At 41.9% G+C, this 21634-nt stretch overlaps 1 pseudogene; it reads left to right on the top strand.

Annotated features, from left to right (window-relative positions):
- The first annotated feature begins 1287 nt into the window (after window positions 1–1287).
- Window positions 1288–21634, top strand: part of LOC139384792 (neuronal acetylcholine receptor subunit alpha-7-like) — a 46557-nt pseudogene continuing 26210 nt past the window's right edge.

Below are 21634 nucleotides of genomic sequence, written 5' to 3'. Positions count from 1 at the left end.
CGACCTCACAACCACAGACCATGTATGCCCAGGACCTCCACATCCGGCTTCTTCACCTATGGGATCATCTGAGACCATACACCCGGACAGCTGATGAAACTGAGGAGTATTTATGTTTGTAATAAAGCCCTTTTGTGGGGAAAAACTGGGCCTGGCTCCCCAGTGGGTGGGCTTGGCTCCCAAGTGGGTGGGCCTATGCCCTTCCAGGCCTACCCATAGCTGTGCCCCTGCCCAGTCATGTGAAATCCATAGAAGCCTAATGAATTCATGTTAGTTTCCTTATATGAACTGTAACTCAGTAACATTGTTGAAATTGTTGCATGTTGCATTCATATTGTTGGGTTAGCAGGCTAAGGTGTTGTTCTGGTGTACAGAACAGCAGGTTCCAACCCTGTCATTACACTAGTCTAAAATCAATGCGCAGAGAGCCCGACATGTCTAGGATGTATGGTGGTGCATGGTGGTGTTGTGTTGCTGTCCTGGTTCATGCCTCCAGGAAGAATTTTGCATACATTAAACACATTTAAAAAATCCTAAATTAGGCAGTTGGTAAATGAAGACAGGCACTTTCCATTTCACTTTGCACACCTGCTTACCATTTTCTGTTTATCATTTACCATTTTCATTTAACATTTCACTTTACATTTTCCATTTTTCAATGAACCATTTTCAGTTTTAATTTTTAATTAAGTTTATTGTGGCAGAAATAATGCCAACTAATATGAAAATATAATTCTGTTTTATCATTTTCACATTCCAATTTAGCATTTCATTTTCAAAGTGGCACTGATTATCCTCCACATCAGCATATGGTGTCAGAGAAAAATCCAATCAACTGCGTTACTGAAAGAAATCAGAAAACATTTAGAAACACTTCAGATGTCATGTTTTAATAGCCTGGACATTTACTTTAACATTTCCCCATTTGAAGTAACACGTAGGCATCATTTGACGAGCAAAAGTGCTGTGCGTAAAGTTTGGCCACCGTAGCTATCGTCAACATTGCTGCGCGCGTAAATTGTATAACTAGTCAGGTAGCAAAATGTCTCCGGTATAGTGACAATGGTTTACTTTATTGCACTTTTGCGAAAGCCAACAGCAAGTCTGTCACTGCACCGCAATCATATCGAGAGACCAGACAGACCCCTCTGTTGTCAAACATATTTAGTAGGAGGGGCGGCGGCTGCGGCTTTATCTAGGTCCCAGTCCCACTGCTGCCGCCTCCTCTGCTCACATCTCTTCCAGCCTTCACACTTCAGTGAGGAAGACTATGGAGGATGATCATTGATGTTTGATATTTGTATGAATTAAAATACATCCGGATTTCAGCGGGTCTATGCCAGACACTTCTATTGAACGCAATGATGGGTCCATGGAACGCTCTCCTCTACATTGCAGTCACTGTCTGCCTATTGAAGGGTAAGAAGTAATGTATGTATTTTAATTGTATTGTTACGTGCGTCCTACATGTTCGTTAGATGTGTTATTGGTGTTCAGTGCTGCTTTCAAATCAAGTTGTTGGTCAACGTCAGTTGTGCACAGCGCATGTACATACATGCAGTGGATACATTTTGACAGTTACTGTGCTGAACATACTGTATCACTCCTTGTTTCCAATGCATGTATCCTAGCAACCACTGCCTGATCCTAATCTATCCATGTATTACTACTGTCTGTTCACATGTTGAATCCCAGAACTGGTTCCACAGGCTTGATTCAGGCTGCTACTCAAAATCTGACATAAAAAGTTTTAAATGAATAAATCATATGACAGCTTGTAAATAGAATATAAATATATGCTGTATTTACATCAGCAACATCACTATGCAGGTGGCTTTGGCAGGCACAAAGAGAATGAACAATGACTTACGTGCCATGCATTTACATGTAGTTATGACCAGTAAGCCTAGTTAGTTATTCCCCATTTTAACTGTGATGAAAGCATGCACTCCATATAACAAGTTGTGGACATGATATGCATATTCAAGACAGTGAGAAAGAAATGAAGCAACAATCTATTGTGAGAAAATTATGAGAAACAACCTTTGTTTGGACAGATATGATATACACCTCATCTTATATATGGTATACACCTCAACTTAGATATGGTATACACCTCAACTTATATACAGTATGATATACACCTCAACTTCGATATGGTATACACCTCAACTTAGATATGGTATACACCTCAACTTAGATATGGTATACACCTCAACTTAGATATGGTATACACCTCAACTTATATACAGTATGATATACACCTCAACTTAGATATGGTATACACCTCAACTTAGATATGGTATACACCTCAACTTAGATATGGTATACACCTCAACTTATGTACAGTATGATATGCACCTCAACTTAGATATGGTATACACCTCAACTTAGATATGATATACACCTCAACTTATATACAGTATGATATACACCTCAACTTAGATATGGTATACACCTCAACTTAGATATGGTATACTCCTCAACTTCGATATTGTATACACCTCAACTTAGATATGGTATACACCTCAACTTAGACATGATATACACCTCAACTTAGATATGGTATACACCTCAACTTAGATATGGTATACACCTCAACTTAGATATGGTATACACCTCAACTTAGATATGATATACACCTCAACTTATATACAGTATGATATACACCTGAACTTAGATATGGTATACACCTCAACTTAGATATGATATACACCTCAACTTAGATATGGTATACACCTCAACTTAGATATGATATACACCTCAACTTATATACAGTATGATATACACCTCAACTTAGATATGGTATACACCTCAACTTAGATATGATATACACCTCAACTTATATACAGTATGATATACACCTCAACTTAGATATGGTATACACCTCAACTTAGATATGGTATACACCTCAACTTAGATATGGTATACACCTCAACTTAGATATGATATACACCTCAACTTAGATATGATATACACCTCAACTTAGATATGATATACACCTCAACTTCGATATGATATACACCTCAACTTAGATATGATATACACCTCAACTTAGATATGCTATATACCTCAACTTATAATCACACATAATAATAATGAAATTAAGCCCAATGACAATTTTAAGTCATAGGTCAATGAAATGGTCAGTGTGACAAATATTACATCAGTATGGGCAAAGCATCATATTAATTTGCTTTCCAAGGTGATGTTTCCCATTGAGTGCTGCATTGTCATGGATGGTCACACTCCCATGTGGCTTGAAGCTCTTGTTTAAGACAAAGCTGTCACAAGATGTGACATTACATCCTGATTAACAGTATTACCCACTCCCCTTCCTGCCTGTGCTTACTCTGAAAGCATATATACTCTGTCTTTCCTTGTTCATGTTTGTTTATCAGTCACATATACAGAGCAGTCGGAAAGTATTCAGACCACTTGACTTTTTCTACATTTTTGTTACATTACAGCCTTAATCTAAAATGGATTAAATAGTTTTTTTTCCTCATGAATCTACACACAATACCCCATAATGACAAAGCAAAAACAGGTTTTTAGAATTAAATATCACATTTACATAAATATTAAGACCCTTTACTTAGTACTTTGTTCAAGCACCTTCGGCAGCGATTACAGCCACAAGTCTTCTTGGGTAAGCTTGGCACACCTGTATTTGGGGATTTTCTCCCATTCTTCTCTGCAGATCCCCTCAAGCTATGTCAGGTTGGATGGGGAGCATTGCTGCACAGCTATTTGTAGGTCTCTCCAGAGATGTTTGATTGGGTTCAAGTCCGGACTCTAGCTGGGCCACTCAAAAACATTCAAAGACTTTTGCAGAGGCGCTGAAAAACAACCCCACAACATGATGCTGCCACCACCATGCTTCACCGTAGGGATGGTGCCAGGTTTCCTCCAGAAGTGACGCTTGGCATTCAGGCCAAAGAATTCCATTTTGGTCAGACCAGAGAATCTTCTTTCTCATGAGAGTCTTTTAGGTGGCTTTTGAAAACCTCTAAGTTCACCTCTCGTCAGGTTCACCTCTCGTCAGGTTCACCTCTCGTCAGGTTCACATCTCGTCAGGTTCACCTCTCGTCAGGTTCACCTCTCGTCAGGTTCGCATCTCGTCAGGTTCGCCTCTCGTCAAGTTCGCCTCTCGTCAGGTTCAGCTCTCGTCAGGTTCACCTCTCGTCAGGTTCACCTCTCGTCAAGTTCACCTCTCGTCAGGTTCACCTCTCGTCAGGTTCACCTCTCGTCAGGTTCACCTCTCGTCAGGTTCACCTCTCGTCAGGTTCACCTCTCGTCAGGTTCACATCTCGTCAGGTTCACCTCTCGTCAGGTTCACCTCTCGTCAAGTTCACCTCTCGTCAGGTTCACCTCTCGTCAGGTTCAGCTCACCTCGTCAGGTTCACCTCTCGTCAGGTTCACCTCTCGTCAGGTTCACCTCTCGTCAGGTTCACCTCTCGTCAGGTTCACCTCTCGTCAGGTTCACCTCTCGTCAGGTTCACCTCTCGTCAGGTTCACCTCTCGTCAGGTTCACCTCTCGTCAGGTTCACCTCTCGTCAGGTTCACCTCTCGTCAGGTTCACCTCTCGTCAGGTTCACCTCTCGTCAGGTTCACCTCTCGTCAGGTTCACCTCTCGTCAGGTTCACCTCTCGTCAGGTTCACCTCTCGTCAGGTTCACACTCTCGTCAGGTTCACCTCTCGTCAGGTTCACCTCTCGTCAGGTTCACCTCTCGTCAGGTTCACCTCTCGTCAGGTTCACCTCTCGTCAGGTTCACCTCTCGTCAGGTTCACCTCTCGTCAGGTTCACCTCTCGTCAGGTTCACCTCTCGTCAGGTTCACCTCTCGTCAGGTTCACCTCTCGTCAGGTTCACCTCTCGTCAGGTTCACCTCTCGTCAGGTTCACCTCTCGTCAGGTTCACCTCTCGTCAGGTTCACCTCTCGCTCTCGTCAGGTTCACCTCTCGTCAGGTTCACCTCTCGGGTTCACCTCTCGTCAGGTTCACCTCTCGTCAGGTTCACCTCTCGTCAGGTTCACCTCTCGTCAGGTTCACCTCTCGTCAGGTTCACCTCTCGTCAGGTTCACCTCTCGTCAGGTTCACCTCTCGTCAGGTTCACCTCTCGTCAGGTTCACCTCTCGTCAGGTTCACCTCTCGTCAGGTTCACCTCTCGTCAGGTTCACCTCTCGTCAGGTTCACCTCTCGTCAGGTTCGCCTCTCGTCAGGTTCGCCTCTCGTCAGGTTCGCCTCTCGTCAGGTTCACCTCTCGTCAGGTTCACCTCTCGTCAGGTTCACCTCTCGTCAGGTTCACCTCTCGTCAGGTTCACCTCTCGTCAGGTTCACCTCTCGTCAGGTTCACCTCTCGTCAGGTTCGCCTCTCGTCAGGTTCGCCTCTCGTCAGGTTCACCTCTCGTCAGGTTCACCTCTCGTCAGGTTCACCTCTCGTCAGGTTCACCTCTCGTCAGGTTCACCTCTCGTCAGGTTCACCTCTCGTCAGGTTCACCTCTCGTCAGGTTCACCTCTCGTCAGGTTCACCTCTCGTCAGGTTCACCTCTCGTCAGGTTCACCTCTCGTCAGGTTCACCTCTCGTCAGGTTCACCTCTCGTCAGGTTCACCTCTCGTCAGGTTCACCTCTCGTCAGGTTCACCTCTCGTCAGGTTCACCTCTCGTCAGGTTCACCTCTCGTCAGGTTCACCTCTCGTCAGGTTCACCTCTCGTCAGGTTCAGCTCTCGTCAGGTTCACCTCTCGTCAGGTTCACCTCTCGTCAGGTTCACCTCTCGTCAGGTTCACCTCTCGTCAGGTTCACCTCTCGTCAGGTTCACCTCTCGTCAGGTTCACCTCTCGTCAGGTTCACCTCTCGTCAGGTTCACCTCTCGTCAGGTTCACCTCTCGTCAGGTTCACCTCTCGTCAGGTTCACCTCTCGTCAGGTTCACCTCTCGTCAGGTTCACCTCTCGTCAGGTTCGCCTCTCGTCAGGTTCGCCTCTCGTCAGGTTCGCCTCTCGTCAGGTTCGCCTCTCGTCAGGTTCACCTCTCGTCAGGTTCACCTCTCGTCAGGTTCACCTCTCGTCAGGTTCACCTCTCGTCAGGTTCACCTCTCGTCAGGTTCGCCTCTCGTCAGGTTCGCCTCTCGTCAGGTTCGCCTCTCGTCAGGTTCGCCTCTCGTCAGGTTCACCTCTCGTCAGGTTCACCTCTCGTCAGGTTCACCTCTCGTCAGGTTCACCTCTCGTCAGGTTCACCTCTCGTCAGGTTCACCTCTCGTCAGGTTCACCTCTCGTCAGGTTCACCTCTCGTCAGGTTCACCTCTCGTCAGGTTCACCTCTCGTCAGGTTCACCTCTCGTCAGGTTCACCTCTCGTCAGGTTCACCTCTCGTCAGGTTCACCTCTCGTCAGGTTCACCTCTCGTCAGGTTCAGCAGCAGAAATAGAAGAAAGGAAAGAGTAGTACAAAAATGTGATTGTCTGCACTCCATTTAGTAAGACCTCCGCTCTGGAGTCTCCAGTCTATTTGCAATACCTAATTGAATTCTCGGAGGGAGAGAGATCGAGAGATTAAGAGTGAGACGTAGAGATGGAGAGAGGGGGGAGAGAGAGATAGTCTTGGCCAGCTCTGTTTTATCTATCTAACTGACATTGGTGGGTCTCCTAGATTTAATCAAGAAGTACAGGAGATGCTTTGTCTCCGTCCTCTGCTCCCCAGCCTCCTTTCGTATTGGGAAACATCAGAAAGCTACTTTGTATTACCGTCAGTAATATTACTAATGTACCCTGATGAATGACTGATACATCTTTACACAATAACACAGTGATGTTATCCCACTGATGGTAACACTGAAATGTGATTATGAAGAGGGCCTGCGATCCACAGGGGAATCAGACCGGAGACAAAGAACAAGCTTTTATCTGATCTTCCAGTTCTGAGAGCCTCTGTATGCGACCTGGGTAACTGATGACGGACATAGATGTTTTCTTAGAAACTTAGAAACAATTTCAAAATAGACAGTAAACCCTTGAGCTCTCCGAGCAACCAAATCAATGGAGTAAAGTGCTCTCCCAGAGGTGTTTCTGGGTAATTGGATTTTGGCTATTAGAAAAGTAAGTAGCCATCCGGTGTCTGAAGTGCCTTAAAATAGAGGAAGACCTTTTCAGAGAATTTAAGAGGGAGGACTCTGAATGAACTGAGTACACTGTGCTGTTATGGTCCATGCATAGCTGGGAGAAAACACCTAGGTTCTGTTCAGTGCAGTGCACCGTGACAATGGTTTGCAATAGTAAACAAAAATCTGTGATCTCATTGGACAATTTTAGGTAGTTTCAAAACGTTTTTTTCTGTACTGAACACAACCATGGACATGCATTCCAATGACTGGTACTGTAGAAGGGCTTACTAAGACATGTCAGAGATTACTGAAGTACTGAGAGTTATAGGGTGTCAGTATGCTTCTAGCTGAATCTAGCTGGAGAACGTTTGATGAGCCTCTTGGATCAATAAGCAAGCATCCAAATGAGCTGGACCGGCTGTCCACCAGGTGGTTTATAGTCTCTCTCAATCTCTCAATCTCTCTCTCTTTCTCTCTCTCTCTCTCTCTCTCTCTCTCTTTCTCTCTCAAATTCAAGCTGCTTTATTGGCATGAAAAACATTGTCAATATTGCCAAAGCAATATTGTATACAATATACATTGTTATAAAATAGCAAAGAATAAAGAATAATAATATAAAATGGTAGTAAATAATAATACTAAACAATTCTAAAAATAGCAACAATAAAATGGTAACAGTCAATAGTAGAAATATAATACACAGAAAAGGCTAAACATGGAAAATTAAACTAGAACTAACTTAGAACTAACTGTCATTGTAAGGATCTGGGTGTAGCTGGTGCAGAGGAGTCAGGCACAGGACAGCAGAGATGAGTAACACAAGGAACTTTACTCAAAATATCAAAGTACATGAAGAAACACCAGGCCCACAAACAACGGACCGAACTTACAATAAACAAGCACGCACAAAAAACATGGGGAAAACAGAGGGTTAAATAATGAACATGGAATTGTGGAATTGAAACCAGGTGTGTAAAACAAAGACAAAACAAATGGAAAATGAAAAGTGGATCGGCGATGGCTAGAAGGCCGGTGACGTCGACCGCCGAACGCTGCCCGAACAAGGAGAGGGACAAGGAGAGGGACCGACTTCGGCGAAGTCGTAACAGTCATCCTCACCATTACATCAGTACTGGGGCGGCAGGGTAGCCTAGTGGTTAGAGCGTTGGACTAGTAACCGGAAGGTTGCAAGTTCAAACACCCGAGCTGACAAGGTACAAATCTGTCGTTCTGCCCCTGAACAGGCAGTTAACCCACTGTTCCTAGGCTGTCATTGAAAATGAGAATTTGTTCTTAACTGACTTGCCTAGTTAAATAAAGGCAAAATAAAAAAATAAAACTGCAACTATCATCATTACTGCTACTACCACCACCATTATTAAACTGCTATCATTACCATCATCCCTACTACCCATACCACTACTATTTGGAATAATAATCACAACAATAATAATAAAAGTAATAACAATTAATACCACTAATAATAAAAGTAATAACAATAAAACTAATAATAAGTAAGTTACTGTAGATGTTATTATTCAGTGTCCCTCGAGCAAATACATATTTGTTTATTTGAATGATTTCTTTAGAAGCAGTGCTGGTGTCCGTTTGGTTGGTTTGGTCCAACACCAATTGACTGAGAGGGCTCGTTTCTGGGCTCAGTTCTTGGGTTTGAAGTGCTTTAAATTGGAGACTTGAATTTGGACTTTAATTTAGGTGTTGCCAAAATGTGTATGATCTTCAGATATTTTTATCAAATAGAATTCTGCATGTAGGGCTTCAATTGGATGTTTGTCCCACATTTTAAAGTCCAGTGGCCCCCAAACCTCACTTCCGTAAAGAGCATTTCATTCTCATTTTGATGCTCTAGTTTACAGCTTCATCTCATCTGCTGATCTAGTTTACAGCTTTATCTCATTTTGCTGCTCTAGTTTCTAGTGTTATCTAATTGTGTTGCTCTCGATTACAGCATTATCCAATGTTTCTGCTCTAGTTTACAGCATTATCTAATTTTGCTGCTCTAGTTTATAGTGTTTTCTAATTTTGTTGCTCTAGTTCACAGCATTATCTAATTTTGCTTTGGGTCATGTATGTGACAGAGATAGTGAAAGGACTTGACCATTTTTGACCATGACCATTTTTTACAACACTGTGGTTAACAAGACATGTTATTTCCGACTGTGCAACAGGGACTACATACACATCTACGTAAAGTCTATAGTTCTTCAGAGAAGACCAAGCACATTTTAAAACAGAAGCTCAAATGTCTACTTCTGTTGTGGTTTTTCCCCTGGCAGTGTCCCTCCAAGGGGAACCCCAGCGGAGGCTGTACAAGGATCTTATGGCCAACTACAACCCACTAGAAAGGCCAGTGTTCAATGACACCCACTCCCTCACCGTCAACTTCAGCTTTAGTTTGATGCAGATCATGGACGTGGTGAGTTACTGTGGTACGCAAGTTAACAGAGCTCACATATTGTTGTGCTAGTCCAACACTAACCAACCTGATTCAACTCAAATCAAGGGTGATTAGTTGTTTTGTAACAAAAATGTTCACCTCTGGGGTCCTTCAGGAATGGATTGAGAAACACTGGGTTGTTGTATTACTTTATTCTCTGAGGTTACAAACTGACATGTTCATCTATCTCTCTCTGATGTTACAAACTGACATGTTCATCTATCTCTATCTGATGTTACAAACTGACATGTTCATCTATCTCTCTCTGATGTTACAAACTGACATGTTCATCTATCTCTATCTGATGTTACAAACTGACATGTTCATCTATCTCTCTCTGATGTTACAAACTGACATGTTCATCTATCTCTCTCTGATGTTACAAACTGACATGTTCATCTATCTCTCTATCATGTTACAAACTGACATGTTCATCTATCTCTCTCTGATGTTACAAACTGACATGTTCATCTATCTCTCTGATGTTACAAACTGACATGTTCATCTATCTCTCTCTGATGTTACAAACTGACATGTTCATCTATATCTCTATCATGTTACAAACTGACATGTTCATCTATCTCTCTATCATGCTACAAACTGAAATGTTCATCTATCTCTCTATCATGTTACAAACTGACATGTTCATCTATCTCTCTATCATGTTACAAACTGACACGTTCATCTATCTCTCTGTGATGTTACAAACTGACATGTTAATCTATCTCTCTCTGATGTTACAAACTGACATGTTCATCTATCTCTCTGATGATACAAACTGACATGTTCATCTATCTCTCTCTGATGTTACAAACTGACATGTTCATCTATCTCTCTCTGATGTTACAAACTGACATGTTCATCTATCTCTCTATCATGTTACAAACTGACATGTTCATCTATCTCTCTATCATGTTACAAACTGACATGTTAATCTATCTCTCTATCATGTTACAAACTGACATGTTCATCTATCTCTCTCTGATGATACAAACTGACATGTTCATCTATCTCTCTCTGATGTTACAAACTGACATGTTCATCTATCTCTCTCTGATGTTACAAACTGACATGTTCATCTATCTCTCTCTGATGTTACAAACTGACATTTTCATCTATCTCTCTATCATGTTACAAACTGACATGTTCATCTATCTCTCTATCATGTTACAAACTGACATGTTCATCTATCTCTCTGATGTTACAAACTGACATGTTCATCTATCTCTCTATCATGCTACAAACTGACATGTTCATCTATCTCTCTATCATGTTACAAACTGACATGTTCATCTATCTCTCTATCATGTTACAAACTGACATGTTCATCTATCTCTCTCTGATGTTACAAACTGACATGTTCATCTATCTCTATCTGATGTTACAAACTGACATGTTCATCTATCTCTCTCTGATGTTACAAACTGACATGTTCATCTATCTCTCTCTGATGTTATAAACTGACATGTTCATCTATCTCTCTCTGATGTTACAAACTGACATGTTCATTTATCTCTCTCTGATGTTACAAACTGACATGTTCATCTATCTCTCTATCATGTTACAAACTGACATGTTCATCTATCTCTCTATCATGTTACAAACTGACATGTTTATCTATTTCTCTATCATGTTACAAACTGACATGTTCATCTATCTCTCTATCATGTTACAAACTGACATGTTCATCTATCTCTCTATCATGTTACAAACTGACATGTTCATCTATCTCTCTCTGATGTTACAAACTGACATGTTCATCTATCTCTCTCTATCATGTTACAAACTGACATGTTCATCTATCTCTCTATCATGTTACAAACTGACATGTTCATCTATCTCTCTATCATGTTACAAACTGACATGTTCATCTATCTCTCTATCATGTTACAAACTGACATGTTCATCTATCTCTCTATCATGTTACAAACTGACATGTTAATCTATCTCTCTCTGATGTTACAAACTGACATGTTCATCTATCTCTCAATGCAACAGGATGAGAAGAACCAGGTTTTAACAACCAACATATGGCTGCAGCTGGTAAGACTTTTTTCCATTTGCCTATTTCAATACGTTTAATTTAGACTATATACTGTTCTGTACTATACTGCACTATACTATACTGTATTGTACTGTACTGTACAATACACTAGACTACACTACACTATACAATATTATACCATACTGCAGTACACTACACCTCCATCTATCTTGCAAATTGGTCAACTCGGGAACAATAACTAAGCTACTCAGTCACACACAACTGAGTGAAGATGACGTTTATGTTTTATGACAGTAAGTCCTCTCCCGCTCTCGCCTCATCAGCAAACTGTATGAATGTTGTGTTGGCTGTTTTAAATCACCTTAGCGAATGGACAACCTCCAGACAGTCAGTCCTTCATAGAGCCACTCCATAGACCTTATAGATAGATTTGACCTTACTCCAGAAACAGGCTATTATAGTATCCCTCTGATAACTATCCACGGTCTGTGGCTCAACCCTCTGGTGGGGAAGAGAAAGTTACATTAAGACAATGAAATCTATTCAAACCGACATCCATCTCTAGACTCGGAGGTAATCTGTTTGAGCACCCAGGACAGCTTGCTAAAGAAAGTAATTGAGACCGTGTTGATATTGCTACACTTACAGTACACTCATGAGGTGGTGTAACCTCCATTTGTTATGTCTGCTAACACTTACTGATAACAACATGACTGCCAACCTCCCATATAAAGAATGAAAACTGACGATACACTGGCTAAAAAGCATGAACATGTAATTATTTGACAGGGTATGCTTAGTCATGCTCCATACTAGGGCTCCATTGGTTGTGATGTGTCATGGCATATCAAACATGACGTATGGAAACCTCACCTTGTTACACCAGTCTGGTGTTGTTGAAATGATGAACAGTCCACGCTACCCATCTCAAATCTCAAAGTATGATACAGGATGTGTAGGCCATTGTAAGACTCATTACCTTTTCAAACCAATCATTTACAACCCTCAAACTGATGGATAATGGTCACTATGTCCATGACTTGTTTAGTCATCCACATTTGAATTAGAATTGGAATATACAGGTAACTGCCAGAATAAAGGAAACACCAACATAACGTGTCTTAATAGGGCGTTGGCCTGCCAGAACAGCTGCAATGCACCTTGGCATAGAAGTGTCTGGAACTCTGTTGGAGGGATGTGACACCATTCTTCCACAAGAAATGACATAATATGGTGGTGGAAAACGCTGTCTCAGGCATCCAGAATCTCCCATTAGTGTTCAATTAGGTTGAGATCTGGTGACTGAGACACACACACACACACACACACACACACACACACACACACACACACACACACACACACACACACACTTTTAACCCCATATGCTCCTTTAAAACCCCCTATGCTCCTTTGAGACCTCTCTTTCAAAATCACTGAGGTATTTTTATACATGACCCTAAGCAGGATGGGATGTTAATTGCTTAATTAACTCAGGAACCACATCTGTGTGGAAGCACCTGCTTTCAATATACAGTACTTTGTATCCCTCATTTACTCAAGTGTTTCCTTTATTTTGGCAGTTAAGTGTAGATTTTTTAGAAAAGATTGTAGCATAGCCTTAATCCCATAAAATGTTTATTCCTTGATACAGTTGTTTATTATAGACTGGGACAGATTCTAATCTGATCTGTTCTGTGTGTTTAATAAAGACTGAGACAGATTCTAATCTGATCTGCTCTGTGTGTTTTATTAAGACTGGGACAGATTCGAATCTGATCTGCTCTGTGTGTTTAATAAAGACTGGGACAGATTCTAATCTGATCTGCTCTGGGTGTTTAATAAAGACTGGGACAGATTCTAATCTGATCTGCTCTGTGTGTTTTAATAAAGACTGGGACAGATTCTAATCTGATCTGCTCTGGGTGTTTAATAAAGACTGGGACAGATTCTAATCTGATCGGCTCTGGGTGTTTAATAAAGACTGGGACAGATTCTAATCTGATCTGCTCTGGGTCTTTAATAAAGACAGGGTTCTGTCAGCAATACCCTTAGAGTCCCACAGGAGGCTGCTGAGGGGAGGACGGCTCATAATAATGTATTGAATTGAGTTAATGGAATGGTATCAAACACATGGAAACCAGGTGTTTGATGTGTTCGATAACATTTGTTCCATTCCAGCCATTACTATGAGTCCGTCCTCCACAATTAAGGTTCCGGCAGCCGCCTGTGCCTTAGATATAACAAGCAGTAATACAAACAGCTATGACAAACAACTATAGTTAACACTCCTACACTTCTTATACCCTTTAAATATGTTCCTTATTAACAGCTTCTCATTGGTTGCTATGCAATGCCTGATTTCCCCAGTTCCCACACAACTTTGACCATTTCCATTTTCAGATTCATCTGCATAGATGGATACTTTGTTTATCAAACCGTGATCAGGTTCAACAAGCGATGCGAGGCCACAGAACCTCCCACTAATGGAATTAGCTTATCTGGAAACGTGTGTGGAGGAGTGGTGAGAATATGAGGAGTGTGTTATGTTTCTCTCTCCAGTACTGGAATGATTATTACCTGCAGTGGAATCAGTCGGAGTACCCTGGGGTGGCCAATGTGAGATTCCCTGATAGCCAAATCTGGAAGCCAGACATCCTGCTGTATAACAGGTTAGTACTATACCAGTAATCTTGGACCCCATAACCAATTCTTGCTCTATACAGCTGGCCAACTCCATTACTATGGCCTCTAATGTATTAGCATGAGGTGGAAGCAGGACTTATATAGTTTGTAAGACAGGTGTTGAGCTCATACCTCTTGTACATTAAATGCTTTTGAACATATTGCCATATGACAGCGTTGATTTGAGGAAATAAACTATTTTCCTAACATTGGAAATGTACAATACACAGATTATAATAGCATGAACTGCTTCTTTAGGAGCCAGCCTGATCTCGTGAGCTTACAGAATGATGTGCGTTTTAAGTAAGGCTGGCCAGCAAGGCTATTCTTCACTCAAATCAAGTCAGAAAAAGCAAAAGAGTATTTCACCAAAAATTCAGAATTCCATATGCTATTGTATACCATTAACCCTCATAAACTTTCTTCAAGGACAATCACAGTGAAGAAAATGTAAATTAATGTAAATAAAATGGTAACAGCAGAACCCCCTGCCTGTTTCCCCCTAATGCAGAAAACAACATTCTCGTCCCTATCTGTCACTGTTCTTCTGAACAAAGCCTTAGTTTCACCCCAGTCAATTACATTCCACTATGGTGGCTTTTTGCCTCCCGTGGAACGGCAACTCTTTTAACTTGAGCTCACCTTTCTCCATTCCTATTGAAACCTTTGGGAGTTCAGTTGGAGGAGTGCATTATGTATTGTGAGAGACAGAGCTCTACACTGACTAGGCCATCTCTAGGGGAATGTAGCTGTTGCTATGCTGCAACAAAGGAACCATACTTCAGGTCTTCTATCACACGGTAACCTAGAAAATAATGAGGCAGGAATACTCATTTCGAAGGCTGGCATATCTTTTTAACTTTTTAACCCCAGCTACAGTAATGGAATTAATACAGTACATTTTCTTTGCCATGTAATCCTTTGTGAGTAGTATGAATGGAGGTGGAGCTACATCCTGATTAACAGTCTGTGTTGCTCTAGTGATTTATAGCTGTATGATTCATGATCGTGGTTTTCACAGCTCAAGGTCATACTACCACACCAATAAAAGACTGTTGTGTTGCAGTCTGCACATTAATGCAGTGGGTCCCAACCCTCTTCTAAGGGCCTGTCAACCGCTCCAGTGCAAGCACACCTAATTCCACTAGTCAACCAATCAGAACACCTAATTCCACTAGTCAACCAATCAGAACACCTAATTCCACTAGTCAACTAATCAGAACACCTAATTCCACTAGTCAACCAATCAGCACACCTAATTCAACTAGTCAACCAATCAGCAAGGCAATAATTTGTTAAATCAGCTGTGCTACTGTAGTGTTGGAATGTAACTCGTATTTGGAATGGCTGGGCATCCCCAAGGAGCGGGTTTGGGAACGACTACACTAATGCCCACTAACTGAACACATCCATGTTCTCCCATAGTGCCGACGAGAGGTTTGATGCTACCTTCCATACCAATGTGTTGGTCAACTCCTCTGGGTCCTGCTCCTACTTGCCTCCAGGTAAGTATAGCTCAAGTAGAATCCCTGGATATCCATATTCAATACCTTCCACATTAACTCTGTTTTCCCAAGTCAGTTCCACTGAACCATAAAAGCTCACCTTCTATGGATTTGACCTGTTCAGTTGGCTCTGGGGTCTAAGCTAGATGCCCTCAATCTCACCCAAATTATCATGGAACCTACCAGGTACAACCCCAAATCCGTAAACACGGGCACCCTCATAGATATCATCCTGACCAACCATCCTGCTATCTTCAACCAGGGTCTCAGCGATCACTGTCTCATTGCCTGCGTCCGTAATGGGTCCGCGGTCAATCGACCACCCCTCATCACTGTCAAACGCTCTCTAAAACACTTCAGCGGGCAGGCCTTTCTAACCGACCTGGCCCGGGTATCCTGGAAGGATTTTGACCTCATCCCGTCAGTAGAGGATGCCTGTTTATTCATTAAATGTGCTTTCCTCACCATCTTAAATAAGGATGCCCCATTCAAAAAATGTAGAACTAGGAAACAGATATAGCCCTTGGTTCACTCCAGACCTGACTGCCCTTGACCAGCACAAAAACATCCTGTGGCGTACTGCATTAGCATCGAATAGCCTCTGCGATGGGCAACTTTTCAGGGAAGTTAGGAACCAATATACACAGGCAGTTAGGAAAGCAAAGGCTAGCTTTTTCAAACAGAAATTTGCATCATGTAGCACAAACCCCAAACAGTTCTGGGACACTGTAAAGTCCATGGAGAATAAGAGCACCTCCTCCCAGCTGCCCACTGCACTGAGGCTAGGAAACACTGTCACCGATAAATCCACGATAAATGAGAAATTCAATAAGCATTTTTCTGTGGCTGCTTTCCACCTGGCTACCCCTACCCCGGTCAACAGCTCTGCACCCCCCACAACAACTTGCCCAAGCCTCCCCTATTTCTCCTTCACCAAAATCCAGATAGCTGATGTTCTGAAAGAGCTGCAAGATCCGGACCCCTACAAATTAGCTGGGCTAGACAATCTGGACCCTCTCTTTCTAAAATTATCCGTCGCAATTGTTGCAACCACTATTACTAGCCTGTTCAACCTCTCTTTTGTATCGTCTGAGATCCCCAAAGATTGGAAAGTTGCTGCGGTCATCCCCTCTTCAAAGGGGGAGACACTCTAGACCCAAACTGTTACAGACCTATATCTATCCTACCCTGCCATTCTAAGGTCTTCAAAAGCCAAGTTAACAAACAGATCACCGGCCATTTTGAATCCCACCCTACCTTCTCCGCTATGCAATCTGGTTTCCGAGCTGGTCATGGGTGCACCTCAGCCACGCTCAAGGTCTTAAACGATATCATAACCGCCATCGATAAAAGACAATACTGTGCAGCCGTATTCATCGACCTGGCCAAGGCTTTCGACTCTGTCGGTCACCACATTCTTATCAGCAGCCTCAACAGTCTTGGTTTCTCAAATGACAGCCTCTCCTGGTTCACCAACTACTTCTCAGACAGAGTTCAGTGTGTCAAATCGGAGGGCCTGTTGTCCGGACCTCTTGCAGTCTCAATGGGGGTGCCACAGGGTTCAATTCTCGGGCCGACTGTCTTTTCTGTATACATCAATGATGTCGCTCTTATTACTGGTGATTCGCTGATCCACCTCTACGCAGACGACACCATTCTGTATACTTCTGGCCCTTCTTTGGACACTGTGTTAACCAACCTCCAGACGAGCTTCAATGCCATACAACTTTCCTTCTGTGGCCTCCAACTGCTCTTAAATGCAAGTAAAACTAAATGCATGCTCTTCAACCGATTGCTGCCCGCACCTGCCCGCCCATCTAGCATCACTACTCTGGACGGTTCGGACAATTACAAATATCTAGGTGTCTGGTAAGACTGTAAACTCTCCTTCCAGTACCTCTACTTACACATTCATCTTCTGCACATCTATCACTCCAGTGTTAATTGCTAAATTGTAATTATTTCGCCACTATGGCCTATTTATTGCCTTACCTCCCTAATCTTACTTCATTTGCACACACTGAATATAGACTTTTCTATTGTGTTATTGACTGAACGTTTGTTTATTCCACGTGTAACTCTGTGTTGTTGTTTGTGTTGCACTGCTTTGCTTTATCTTGGCCAGGTCGCAGTTGTAAATGAGAACTTGTTCTCAACTGGCCGACCTGGTTAAATAAAGGGGAAACAAAAATACAATAAAAAACACTTCCCCTAGGTACAGTGGTTGCGAAAGTACTCACCCCCCTTGGCATTTTTCCTATTTTGTTGTCAGACAACCTGGAATTAAAATGGATTTTTGGGGGGGTTTGTATCATTTGATTTACACAACATGCCTACACTTTGAAGATTTGTTATTGTGAAACAAACAAGAAATAAGACAAAAAAATTGAAACCTTGAGCGTGCATAACTATTCCCCCCCCCCCCCCCCCCCCCCCCAAAGTCAATACTTTATAGAGCCACCTTTTGCAGCAATTACAGCTTGGCACATCTAGCCACTGAGATCTTTGCCCATTCTTCAAGCCAAAACTGCTCCAGCTCCTTCAAGTTGGATGGGTTCCCCTGGTGTACAGCAATCTTTAAGTCATACCACAGATTCTCAATTAGATTGAGGTCTGGGATTTGACTAGGCCATTCCAAGACATTTAAATGTTTCCCCTTAAACCACTCATGTGTTGCTTTAGCAGTATGCTTAGGGTCATTGGCCTGCTGGAATGTGAACCTCTATCCTAGTCTCAAATCTCTGGAAGACTTAAACAGGTTTCACTCAAGAATTTCCCTGTATTTTGCGCCATCTGTCATTCCTTCAATTCTGACCAGTTTCCCAGTCCCTGCCAATGAAAAACATCCCCACAGCGTGATTCTGCCACCACCATGCTTCACTGTGGGGATTGTGTTCTCGGGGTGATGAGGTGTTGGGTTTGTGCCAGACATAGGGTTTACCTTGATGGCCAAAATGCTACATTTAAGTCTCATCTGACCAGAGTACCTTCTTCCATATGTTTGGGGAGTCTCCCACATGCCTAATGGTGAACACCAAACGTGTTTGCTTATTTTTTTATTTAAGCAATGGCTTTTTTTCTGGCCACTCTTCCGTAAAGCCCAGCTCTGTGGAGTGTACGGCTTAAAGTAGTCCTATGGACAGAAAGTCCAATCTCCGCTGTGGAACTTTGCAGATCCTTCAGGGTTATCTTTGGTCTCTTTCTTGCCTCTCTGATTAATGCCCTCCCTGCCTGGTCTGTGAGTTTTGGTGGACGGCCCTCTCTTGGTAGATTTGTTGTGGTGCCATATTCTTTCCATTTTTTAATAATGGATTTAATGGTGCTCCGTGGGATGTTCAACATTTCAGATATTTTTTATAACCCAACCCTGATCTGTACTTCTCCACAACTTTGTCCTTGACCAGTTTGGAGCTCCTTGGTCTTCATGGTGCCACTTTCTAGGTGGTGTCCCTTGCTTGGTGGTGTTGCAGACTCTGGGGCCTTTCAGAACAGGTGTATGTATATATACTGAGATCATGTGACACTTAGATTGCACACAGGTGGACTTTATTTAACTAATTATGTGACTTCTGAAGGTAATTGGTTGCACCAGATCTTATTTAGGAGCCGCATAGCAAAGGGGGTGAATACATACGCACACACCACTTTTTGAATTTATTTAATTATTTCTAAAGTAAAAAATTTTCATTTCACTTCAGCAATTTGGACTATTTTGTGTATGTCCATTACAATCCAAATAAAAATCAATTTAAATAACATGTGTTTGCAACAAAATAGGAAAAATGCCAAGGGGAGTGAATACTTTTGCAAGCCACTGTACATGTCCAGGATCAGCTTCCACTCCCCCAATCATAACCTTAACCATTAACTTCACTCTACTCCCGGAAAGAAAGTGTACCCAAACGTGCTTTAGCCCAGCTTGAAAAAATATATTGACCCGTTGAAGTATCCTGGGGTAAGGAATGATTTTTGGATTCACTCTACTCGTTTCAGTTACCTTGAGTTAATGTCAGGTTTCAGTGAAGATGACGCCACAGCGTGAGGCTAGTCTTGCTAGGACTGTCTGACCTCCACTGCACAAGCCAAATGCACAGTCAGTCATTAGATCAATATCGTGGTAGGAAGGATGTTTTGGCTTTCAAAGCACTTTATTTATTGTTTCGTCCAACATCCCGGAACCATAATCCAATTTCATCTTTGATATGAGATGATTCTGAAAGCTCTACCACTATGTTCAATTGACCATCTGTTCTTTAAAGGGGCAATCTGCAATAGCTACGTCCATTTTTGGACTGATGAAATAAATATATGTACCCATTGATTATTTAAGAATATAACTTATAAATGCCCCATGAGCTTAGTTCAACTGTCGTACCCCATTGTAACCCAAAATATACGTTTGTTTTACTCCAATGTTTGTAAACAAACACTCTATAGCCTCAAAACATGGTTACAACTATAATTGTGATATCATGGCTGGTCACTCCTTGCATCTATAGCTCTGTATATGAATTTGAGTGGTTGCATTTCTCTAGCCCCACATCCCTCAGCTTTTTAGCGAAACAGTGGCAGGGGGTTTGCTTTGTTATCGTTTCAACTGCTGATTGCCGCTTTTAAAGACATGTCCAGATATGACAATAAACCATTCTCAACATTTAACCCAGCGTGAGAAAGAAATGCAGTTGATTTTGGTTGAGTGGGATTTTTATACAGTACTTATACTGTAAGTGAAATGAACCCCGTTAACTCAATCTAATATTCTCAGATAGTTGATATTCGTACTAAGCAGATTTAACACCATTCTGTCAGTTGAGAAATATTGCTTTGAAATACATGTCTTCGTATTATCACAAAATACACTACTTAAATGTTGCCCTATTATTATCTGTCTATTTCTACACTTCTGGGGGCCTGAAATTGGTGCAGAATAATAATAGGTAGAAGAATTACAAAGAAGAAGACGAAGAAGATCATTAGAATGCTGTCTTTCCTTCCAACCAATACAAGACCAGTCCAGTTTCAGTCCCACTTCACTGCAGATGAAATCTATTTATTTGTTACTTTTCTAGCTTGTCCTCGTTTCTTTCCCTCCCGCCCAAGAGACCCGACAATCCTCCTGTAACTTCCCTTCAGTCAATCATGATGTATGTCATCATGACTGCGTCCCAAACAGCACCCTATTCCCTATGTAGTTCACATGCACTACTTTGGACTAAGCCCACATCACATGTAGGGAATAGGGTGCCATTCGAGACACAACCATAGTCCCTGAAGATATCAAAGAGAACAGTAGGTGGTAAAATCTCATAGAATTGCAACATTCTACCAAGGAGCTGTGGGTGTAAAAACACAATGTTAAAGGTCCGATTCAGAGGTTTTTATCTCTATCAAATCATTTCTGGGTAACAATTAAGTAACTTACTGTGATAGTTTTCAATTAAACTGGTCAAAAATAAACAAAAATGGCTTCTTGGCAAAGATTTCTCAAGTAAGAATTCAGTTAGGACTGTCTGGTAGTGGTCTGAGTGGGGAGGGGACAACTGAAAACGATCTGCTATTGGCAAGAGAGGTTTGGAACTCTCTTTCTTATTGTTCTATTAACTAATTCACTGCCTGGTGATGTCAGGCCAAAACTCTATAACACCAAAACAGGCTGAAATGTATTTTTAAACAGCTCTTCTGAAAAAAACTCTGGGCATTCTCATAATTGTCGCAATTTCACAGTATTATTCCAACCTCATAGTGTGGAAATATATATATTTTTTAAAGTAGAAATTCACGTTTTTGACTGCACTGGGCCTTTAAACTCCCTTTTTAACTGTGGTTGGGTGAGAAGTAGATTTTTTTCAGTTTCTACAATCTTCAACACTGTCATTCTTATTTT

Source organism: Oncorhynchus clarkii, chromosome 26 (genome assembly GCF_045791955.1).
Source record: "Oncorhynchus clarkii lewisi isolate Uvic-CL-2024 chromosome 26, UVic_Ocla_1.0, whole genome shotgun sequence".
In the NCBI taxonomy this organism is placed as follows: domain Eukaryota; kingdom Metazoa; phylum Chordata; class Actinopteri; order Salmoniformes; family Salmonidae; genus Oncorhynchus; species Oncorhynchus clarkii.
Note: the sequence above shows the minus strand (reverse complement) of the source record. Positions and strands in the feature narration are given on the sequence as shown.